The sequence below is a fragment of the Saccostrea cucullata genome, unplaced genomic scaffold, assembly GCF_032062105.1.
Source record: "Saccostrea cucullata isolate Sc308-1 unplaced genomic scaffold, CSIRO_AGI_Scuc_v1 ctg18319, whole genome shotgun sequence".
Lineage (NCBI taxonomy): Eukaryota > Metazoa > Mollusca > Bivalvia > Ostreida > Ostreidae > Saccostrea > Saccostrea cuccullata.
This window is the reverse complement of record NW_026925847.1, coordinates 1-10,354: the sequence shown is the minus strand read 5'-3', so window position 1 is coordinate 10,354 and position 10,354 is coordinate 1. Positions and strand designations below refer to the sequence as shown.

Genomic DNA, 10,354 nt, shown 5'->3' with positions numbered 1-10,354 from the left:
AAGGAAATCAGAAGGACTCGAATTAATATATTATAATACATTGAAAATTAATAATTTGAATTAAATTATGAATATTATATTATAAATTTACCTAAAAATTGGCAAAAACATACATTTATATTGTTGCAACTTTTCTTAAAGAAATAACATACGACTTTTATAACACATCAGTCATTAAATCTGGTCAAATATGCTTTGATTTCTTTTAGCTGAATTTAACAAAGTGCACTGTATTATTCTATTTCTCCTTCTGTTTTATTATATCTTATTATATGATATTTGATAAATAAAGAAATAAGTATATTTAATGACATGTTCTAGGCATATGGTATCGGGGATGGGGGATGGGGGGGGGGGGCTCCCACCTCAACCCAAACACGCACTTTACCCTCAAAAAACTAGTTTTAGTTTTAATAAAATATGAAAGTATTCATTATATATCCATTTAATCTCTTTATTTCAAGTCCTTTTGGGTCGTTCTTAATTTCCTTTTGGGTCCTTTTGGGTTCCTTTTGGGTCCTTTTGGGTTCCTTTTGGGTCCTTTTGGGTTCTTTTGGGTCCTTTTGGGTCCTTTTGGGTAAATCGACGCACCGGCTGCTAGCTTCTACGCGCTTAGTGGCTGCTGTTATTGGCTGCTAGCTTCAGCCTGGTGTTTACAAACTGAAAGTTGGAAATCATGTGAAGTTGAGCATTAATCTTACCACACAAGCCACAGGCCGTATGTAGACATGCACGCACATTTAATCTGCAGCTACGAAGTACTTTATCAATCCTCTGGAACATTATTTTCAGCAGAATTATCCGATTTATAAATTTTTGTGTGAATTGTTTACGAGGAAATTCCGACTGTTACTTTAACAAGCTGAGCACTCTTGACTCTGGTTCGTGGTTCCCAGTGATAAATGTATCGAGTGATGAAAGAGTCGACGGTGACATTTTAAAGTTTGATTGGCGTGGACTATCGGAATGAAGGTTAGAAATTTATTTTACCTAAAATTTAAATTACTATGGCAGCTTAGAGCATTGATATTTTTAGAACCGATACATTATCTGTTTTAAGGCTCAGACGCTTTCTGTTAGCCTTTTAAAATCCCAAGAGCTTTTTATTTTTTATTTAAACATATGTGAGTATTTAATATCAACAAGACTCACTTTCAAAACAAAAAATTCAACACTCCACTATCCATCATAGTGATACTCTTATAGATCGTTTCACGGTAACTGCGGTACTGCTCTTTTGCAGGGCAAAATGATATAGTTTGGTGAAATATGACATATAAGTAATTGTTAAATATACGTCATTTAATTATCTCTCAACAAAAACTTTGCCAAACGTTATTATTTTGCCCTGCAAAAGAGCAATACCGCAGTAACCATGGAGGGGTAATTCACACTACACTTATTATTTGTTGAATATACACCGTAACAATATGTTGACGGTGTGACTGTTAGGGTGAGGGCAGATACTTATTCAGTTTTAATTTAGATCGGGCTTGTCAAACCGCACTTGATATTTGGTGCATCGATGCTCTGTTCACACGGGGAGTTTAATTCAAATTAGTTTTATTAATTCGAATTACTTTACTGCGAATTAAATTACTTTGCATAAGCTTCATGTGAACACAAAGGGAAGCTTATTCGAATTAAATTTTGAGGCATGTGTAATGGCAAAATTAATTCAAATGCTACATGTTGGTGGTAAGCTTTAAGTACTTAATTGTGCTATTTTTGAGCGGATAGCCTTACTGACACTTGACTGTAGAAGTAAAATTTTTATTCGCATTTGTTTAATTTGCATTAGCTGTCATGTTAACACAGTTTGATTCCCATTAGTTTGATTCGCATTAGTTTACTTTGCAATCATTTACTGCGAATTAAACTCTCCGTGTGAACAGGGCACTAGACTTTGAAGTCACACGATGTCGTGGTGTAAGTTAGGCCTACACTACCAGTCTAAATCTTGAATAGTGCTGACTTTAATGAAGAATTTTTTCCCCCACTATTTATCTGCAATTTATCCATTAAATCAAGGTGAATTTATTTTTTGGAAACTTTTGATCAATTCTTGCAAGAATGTAGCTTAAAGAATCAAAGCACTGTGGGTCCAAAGTTACTGCGGAAAAGAAATTGTGTGGATCAATAAGCAAGTGATAATTTTCTCTTCGCCAAGGCGTTGTCATGAGAGCTTGCACTATGAGCAGCGCTTCGTGCTGCTGTCTGTAATTGCTATAAATAGCTGTTCAAACAAAGTCTTTAGTATCAAAATTTATTGACAAAAATTTGCACAATTGTTGCTCAGTTAAATCTCAAAAGAAATTTGTAAAAACAATTGTAATAATAGAAAGTTTGCTTATTTTTAGATGACTGCAGGAATGGTTTGTTTGATTATTGGCCTATCAAACATTTTCCAGTCATTTGATGATGCCACCACTTGGGATAGTAAGCTGCAAATATAGACTTGTACTCAGCACTTATTGCCTTTGAGAAGTAAGGGATCCTTTTGACACTGAATCTCGGTGTATGCGGTCTCATTGGAGTAACCCGTCTGAAGCATTTAGCAATGGGATTGGAACCTGTGATGTAAGAATCAGCTTCTTATTGGTACTTTGATTGGTAATGTTATTTGAGAATTTTTACTCCACTCATTTAGAGGTGTTAATATATACCTGTGAATATTTTTTATTTAGACCTTTATTTGGAACTCAGTGACATTGTCCTAACATGTACTATGAGGTTTTTAAGGTCTCATTCACTTCAAATGCTGGGTGCATGGTTAAGTAACATTACTGCATCATGTTTTTGTCTTAGGTTTGATGCAGTGAATAATCAAAGTACTCAGAAGTACTGAAAGCTGGGCTCATTTACAGGGTAATGAACAAAGACTGTGATGAGAGTTTAAAAACAAATTCAGACATTGAGAGGATATGTTATCCACAAAAATATCTCTATGGCATATATGTAGTATTAAAAAGTTTTAAAATTAAATAAAATTATTATAGAATTTAACAGCATAAAATATTCATCACATGTATCGTTTGAGGCGGTTTCGGGGATTTATATACCAACAGAAGTAAATAAACACTAATGCAGCAAGATTAATTAAGGTCAAATGATTATGCACTGATGTGTCCTCAGCTGAGAATTTGCATCAAAGCGTACATCAAGTAATTAATGATGTTTACCGCATTTGTGTTAGACTCAGACAATACAACCTTTATTTATAGAATATGGCGCACACATCGATACCTGATGAAAACCTTTTGCATATTTTAAACAAATAATTAATTGAAGAAGACTGTAGAAAGTACATTATTATAATTATTTTTTGACAATTTCAGATAACTTTGAAAATTTAATTCTGTAATCAGTGTTTGTATTGCCTCAAATTTGATTGTGCAAATGTACTATATTTTACCGTGTAAATTTGATTAAGCATCAGTGATGAAGCAGCATTTCCTGTTGAACTTCGTAGCAATGAGCCCGGCTAGAAATCAAGCTAAACTTCAGGATTATATAAAGGGAATGCCCTACCACTAGGCTACCATAAAGACTAAGATGTATTTTGGTTATATAGGAAAAAATGCTTTGGCAAACACTTATAATGAATAGAAGCTTATAGAAAATTGAATTTTATTCCTTGTCTTTATAAAACATATGGAAATCTAAATGAAAAAAATGATTTACATGTACCCTGGTACATGTACTTTTACAAAAAAAAACATGGCTAGTTGGTTATGAAAATTATGGTGTCCAGATAAGGCTAATTGTAAAAGTGCTTCAGCATGTTTAGGAACAATGTGCTAACACGGTGTTCACAACACTGTCAGGCTAAGGCAACTTAAAATAACATGCAGTTGTGCTGACACAAAATATGCTGCCATGCCAACACAGCTTTACACAATCTATTACATGTAATCTTGACTGTGTGGTGTAAAAGCCTGCTGCAACATTGTTACAATGCACAAGTACATTGTCATTGTGTTGTCATAAACACACTAGACCATCATCATAAGTGTTGTAGCACATTTTTACTTCATGCTACCTTGTTAGTGTCTTAAACTGGCCAGAATGTTGTCATAAACTTACTAGCATGGTGTTATAAATGAGCTAGAGCCACATTGTTACTTTGCGCTAGCTCTTTGTTCCTTATGCAATAGCGTTTTGTCACTTCATTAGCGCATTGTTCTTAATTGCTGTAACACCTTTACGAATGGTCTTATCCTGACACATAAAAAAATCATAACTGGATACCATCTTTTTGGCTAATTAGTCGGTTAACAACTGTTAACCATTACCATTCCTAGTAAATTTTGATATGAACAAGTAATGTACATTTTCTTTATTTGAAATCATGAAAAACTAATATGTTATTTTATAACATCCTCAAATGACTGCCTGTAAACCTATATTTTTAAATAATTATAGACTACCGGAAAATGTGACAGTATCTTTGAACTCAGTTTGATGGTTTATCTTATCTTATAACAGTGTATAAGTTGCACTTTTTAAAAAAAATTCAATAAAAAATTTCAATTTCTTTTTGATAGGTGTGACTGTCATCAGAGTACTGAACTTTGATTCCAAGCATGATCATGATTTGCCAGAAGAGCATCTGTTGGGGGATGACAAGGAATAAACAGCATAATGAAATTGAAACATTCATGTGAAACAGTCTTAGTTTATGATATTGACTTTAAATATTCATATTTAAATTTTGATTTGAGAAACAGACATAAATCCACAAATATGAACAAATCAATTGCTTTCAGTTTTTCAAGAGAAATAGATTTTGTTACAGAGTCTATCTTTAGTTTGGAATAAATATTCTTTTTAAGTATGTGTCAGATCTTGCATGTTAACATCTGTATTGAGGTCTTCCGTTTCCAAGAGAAGACATACCAGTTCTAATAGTTAAGGTTATAAATCTGTGTAAATATTTGTATTTTTACAGTATAATTGATTGATTGATTGTTTACTGTTTAACGTCCCTCTCCAGAATATTTCACTTATATGGAGACGTCACCATTGCCAGTGAAGGGCTGCAAATTTAGGCCTATGCTTGGCACTTATGGCCTTTGAGCAGGGAGGGATCTTTATTGTGCAACACCTGCTGTGACACGGGGCCTCGGTTTATACGGTCTCATCCGAAGAACCGCCCCATTTAGTCGCCTTTTACGACAAGCAAGAGGGTACTGAGGACCTATTCTAACCCGGAAAGGTTTTTGCTATTTGAGTCAAAGAAATAAAGAATGGTAGCAAAGTTGACAATTGAAACATTTCACTTTCTGCTTATCGCTAAGAAGGAAGACCCACTCGTTGCTTTGCAACGAGCTTTGCTCTAGTTATTATTATTATTATTATTCCACTTTTCATAGTACAGGTCATATCTCCGCTGTGCGTGGTTCAATTTGAACGATTTTTTCAGGGATGGTGCATCATATTAATATCTCCAGGGGTGTCCCTCACTTTTTCGAAATTTACTTCTGTTCGCGTTTTTTGGGGAAATTTGTATTTTTTAAATGGAATTTTGTCCCAAAAAATTCTCGAGAACAGTAACAGATATAAAACTGAAACTTACGGACGTGATAGAACATCGAATGTAGATGTGTTGATCGACCTTCATTTTTCGTCGTTCTGACTTCCGGTCGCAAACGGAAGTGAATTCTAAAAGTCTATTTTTTCAACTTTTTTGTTTTTCACTATTTTTCTTTGGAAATCACAGGGTTGATAGAGTATTTTTTAAGAACTCTAAATATATTTTCAACATTTTCATGCGTGCATTTGTTGCAAAGATATGACCGATCCAAACTTTGTCTCACTGTCGGGGGTTCGAATCCCGCTGGGGGGTTGCAAAAATTTTTCTCTCTGTTTCTGTCTTTTTTCAGTTGCATATGACTTTTCTTTCTTTTTTATAATGTATGGAAGATTTTGTCGATTTTTAAAAGCTATATTTTGAGATATTTTGTGGAATAACTGTAATAATCACGATCTATGTTGAGAGACTGCTGTCAATGAAAGTAAACGATAAAAATACATTCTGAAATCTATTTCATGGCCTGACGGAGCAGAGATTTCTAACGAAAAGTCGGGCGGAAGACCTGCTTGTTGCCCTAGCAACAAGAACGCATCTAGTTATTATTATTATTCCTGGGAAAATTTTGTCCACGAGTGATCTTGTAAACTATACATCCGACTAAGGTAAAATGTTTTTAGGGTCAGTAGACATGTTATGTAGATTTGCCGAACGAAGGTCATTTTGCGCGCACGTGCTTGCAAGAGCGCACACGTGCAACACGTTAAATGACCAATATAATGGATATTGCTGTAACTTTTCTTTTTTTTGATGAATTTTTTTGAAACTCATAATGTAAGGATACATTAGTAGTATAGACAAGATGGCTTGGTCAAAATGGCAAGATCTCACGCGCATGCACGTGCGCTTTGCTCTGATTGGCTGAAACTAAAGTCTTAATATATTTCTTGTTTCTTGTCATAATCTTTTGAAATTTTGAACATAGTCCTACATTATGAAGATCTACAGCATGATATATAAAAACTTTCTTGAAATCATGCGCATGGGCGCGTGCTGCAATCTGATTGGCTGAAACTTTAAATGGCTATATCTCCTTTGTTTTTTGAAGAAATGCTTTGAAATTTAAAATATAGTCATGCATTAAGATATCCTAAAATATGATATAGAAAAAATTCATGAAATCACGTGCATGCATGTGTGCTGCAATCTGATTGGCTGAAACTTTATATGGCTATATCACCTTTGTTTTTTGACGAAATATTCTGAATCTTAATATATAGTCATTCATTTAGATATCCTTCAATACGATAAAGATAAAAATTTATGAAATCACGTGCATGCATGTGTGCTGCAATCTGATTGACTGAAACTTCAAATGGCTATAACTCCCTTGTTTTTCAACCAAACAGGATGAGACTTAGAACATAGATAAATTAAAGGGAATCCTACAACAAGGTGTAGTCATTATGCACGTGCCTGCACATGCGTGCACGTGAAATGAGTAAAATTAAAAATACGCTCGAATGAGTGTATTTTGTAAATACTTTCGGATTAAATGCTTTGATATTAAGTATATTAAAATTTTAGATAGTGCAGACAAGATAATATGGTCGTTACGCACATGAACACGCGTGCAATGCCTATTTTTAAATATATTTTGTATTTTTCTGGGAAGACCTTGATTAAGTCTAAATTCCATAAAGTATTTTTTATTTAATAGGGATTACGGGGAATATGGCAACAAAAGGGAGTTGGGGAGCGTTTGGGGAACATCTGTAACGGTCCCCGTTACAATTAGCACTAGTTTTATTTGTATTTGTATGCAAATTATTTTTATATACTGGAATAGATTAAGCAAATCATACTTAAGTTAAATGTGAGGGGTGGGTTGTTTATTTAGAATTGTTGGCATGAGAGGTTTTGCTAAATTAAAGCTGAACACGACTCGTAAATAGGTATACGCCTTTTCGATATCATTATCTACGATACATCAACACCAGGGTATACTTTTCAGATTCATCACACCAGACTGCTTTATTGTCACGTGTTTTGGCGTGGAATGGTGACCTGTGTTTGTGCTGGTTATTTTGCATTACCTTTGTTTACATTTTATTGCAGTTACGTGTATCCGTGATTGTTTGTATACTGAACTAACCTATACAACTATAATTGAAAGTTTCTTTGTTATCTTACTTTCCTGCATTAGACAAAGTATTACGTTATTAACTTAATATTGTCGATACCAAGTGTTGTATAGCATATGTTCTTCTACACCAGTGTCGACTGATTACACTGAACAGTGACCAAGTCCTGCCCTTTATATAGGGGTCTGCAGGTATAGCGATTCTCCGAACAGAAATTGCGGCCACATTCCTTTTACGAATCTTGTTCAGCTTTAAGTACATTGCTAATCTATGTACCATAAAAAAAAATTATAAATAATTATTTCATCTGATACTAAATAATACATGTAATACATTTTTACCTGAACGTTTGTATTTTCTTTTATCAAATGTATTTTAAAAAATTATTGATATGTTTTATTAAAAGTTTATAAAAACATTTTTGACAGACTTTTTCCTAAAAATATAATATATTTAACAAGTGTAAGAAAAGAACTTTAAGAGCAAGTCCATTACCAAGTAACAATAAGTAGCCCAACCGGGACCAAAGTGCATTGATGATGCATCGAGGGATATGTACACTATCAGACTTGTTTTGGGTGCTAATCTGACCTACATTTTCCAAATAAGTTAACAGGTTAAAGTATTAGGCACATGTCTATTACCAAGTAACTATAAGCTCTATCTGGACCAAATTTGCATGGATAATCCGTCTAGGGATAGGCACTTACAGACCTGCTGCTTTGGATACTGGATCTGACCTTTATTTTCCAGATGAGTGACCAGGTTCAAGTTTAGGAGTAGGTCCATTAGGCATTACCATGTAACTATAAGCTCTATCTGGACCAAACTTGCATGAATGATGTATCTAAGGATGTACACTACCACACTTGTTTCGATGCTGGATCTGACCTACATTTTCCAGAAGAGTAAATTTAGCCATATTTTAACCAAATTAACTTATGGATGGTGTATATAATGATGGGGATTTATAGATTAAGTTTTCAGTAGATCCAAATTAACAAGAGTTATTTTCCTTCGGCCGCCATATTGTGGGTCAGCATGCTCATATTCCTTCATAATTCAACCAACTTTAACTTTTATACTGGCTATTGTGGGCTGGGAAGCATTGTTTTTCTATCAGTAATACATTTGTTAGAGAGCATCCTTTATTTCATAATGTTTATTCCCTTATGATTTTTCCCCAAGTGTTTCTGCTACACCCTCTTATATTTGGTAGGACAAAGAGGGAAAATTACCTGGTTACCCCCAAGATGGTGGCCAAAGGGAAATAAGTCTTGTTAATATGGGTCTACTGAAAACTATCTATAGACCAGCTTTGGATGCCGAGTTTGACATACATGTATATTTTTGGTTTTGGACTAGTTTTATATTTATGTCCCAGGATCGAAAGATCCTGGGTATATTGTTTTTGTCCTGTCTGTCTGTTTGTCTAGCTGTCTGTCTGCATGTTTTCAACGTGACGAAAATTGACTCCCGACTCTGAAATCAATCAAAGCTCGTGTTACTTTTAAGCTATTCTTGGAAATAAATTTATCTATATAAAGCGTTGTGTTTTATAGACGATGTACAAGAAGGTCAAAATCTGACCTCTATTTCAATCTCATAATGATGATAATATTAAATGTAAAGGAGTTTATGATTTAAACAAATCGTATCAATTTACAATTAATCCCTATAATATCAATATGAGGACCTGAAATAAGATAAAACATTATCCTCCAGCAGATAGCCATTTTGATGCTGCCACCGTTTGTCTCTTCACGTTAATCGTTATGACTTAGTGCTTCGTGATGCCCCGTACGAAAGTTCGAGGCGGAATAGGCACGGCTTGGGCACGGCTAAGGCACGGAATCCGCACGGGTTTTTAAAAAAAGCGGCACGGGTTCTGCATGTCCAAGACACGGACACGGCTCTTGAGTCTGAAAGTGAGGAATCCTCGCTCACAGAAACCCGTGAGGAGGCACGGAATCCGTGTCCCTGGGAGACGGTTTTTAACTCGGGCGGGTTTTGCTTCAAACTATTTATTTATATCTCACGGCTTTTTACTGAGCATGCTCAATCATAACTTCCTTTATTTGAATATTGAATTGGAGGGATTCATGGTCATGAGCTAAGAATGTGTCTTTTTTACTCTAGTTAAAGGATATTGAACAAATAGATGTCATTTGGAATTGTATTTATGTCATTCTTGGAGGATTTCCCCACTTTTAATCTAAATGCAGTAAGTCTAAGATAGAACTAGATGCTGTCATGAGACAGTAATACCCGCACTAAGGTGTTTGCCTCTAAATGCACACTCCTCTAAAATTAGGCTTTACCAAAGAAAAAGTCAATATAATTCAATAATTTACATAATAGGGCCTCCATGTATTCATCAAATTGAGCATAATATTCTCAAGTGAACATGTGACCCATGGGCCTCGATCTTATAGGTACATGTATTTCATATTCATAATTCATTACCAGTCTGAAATTAAACAACAGAATTCAATTAATGATGTAAATTAGGTTTGAAACAAGGGGGGGGTAAATTTTTGGCCCATAATTGGAACTTTTTAAATCTATTTTCTCAGATAGATCAACAACAAATATTATTCAAATTAGTTTAAAGCGTTTTTGATGATTTTTTCCAAAATGTACAAACTTTTTTATACTTGATTATAGGCAGAAACAC

At 34.5% G+C, this 10,354-nt stretch overlaps 1 long non-coding RNA gene across 2 annotated transcripts; it reads left to right on the top strand.

Moving 5' to 3' along the window:
* Positions 1-657: 657 nt before the first annotated feature.
* Positions 658-5,393, top strand: LOC134269897 (uncharacterized). Of its 2 annotated transcripts, none has more exons than XR_009992671.1 (3): positions 658-972; positions 2,361-2,580; positions 4,548-5,393. It is a non-coding gene; the product is annotated as an uncharacterized LOC134269897 (long non-coding RNA). The 2 variants fall into 2 exon arrangements; XR_009992672.1 differs by lacking the exon at positions 4,548-5,393 and adding an exon at positions 2,809-2,935.
* Positions 5,394-10,354: the final 4,961 nt, after the last annotated feature.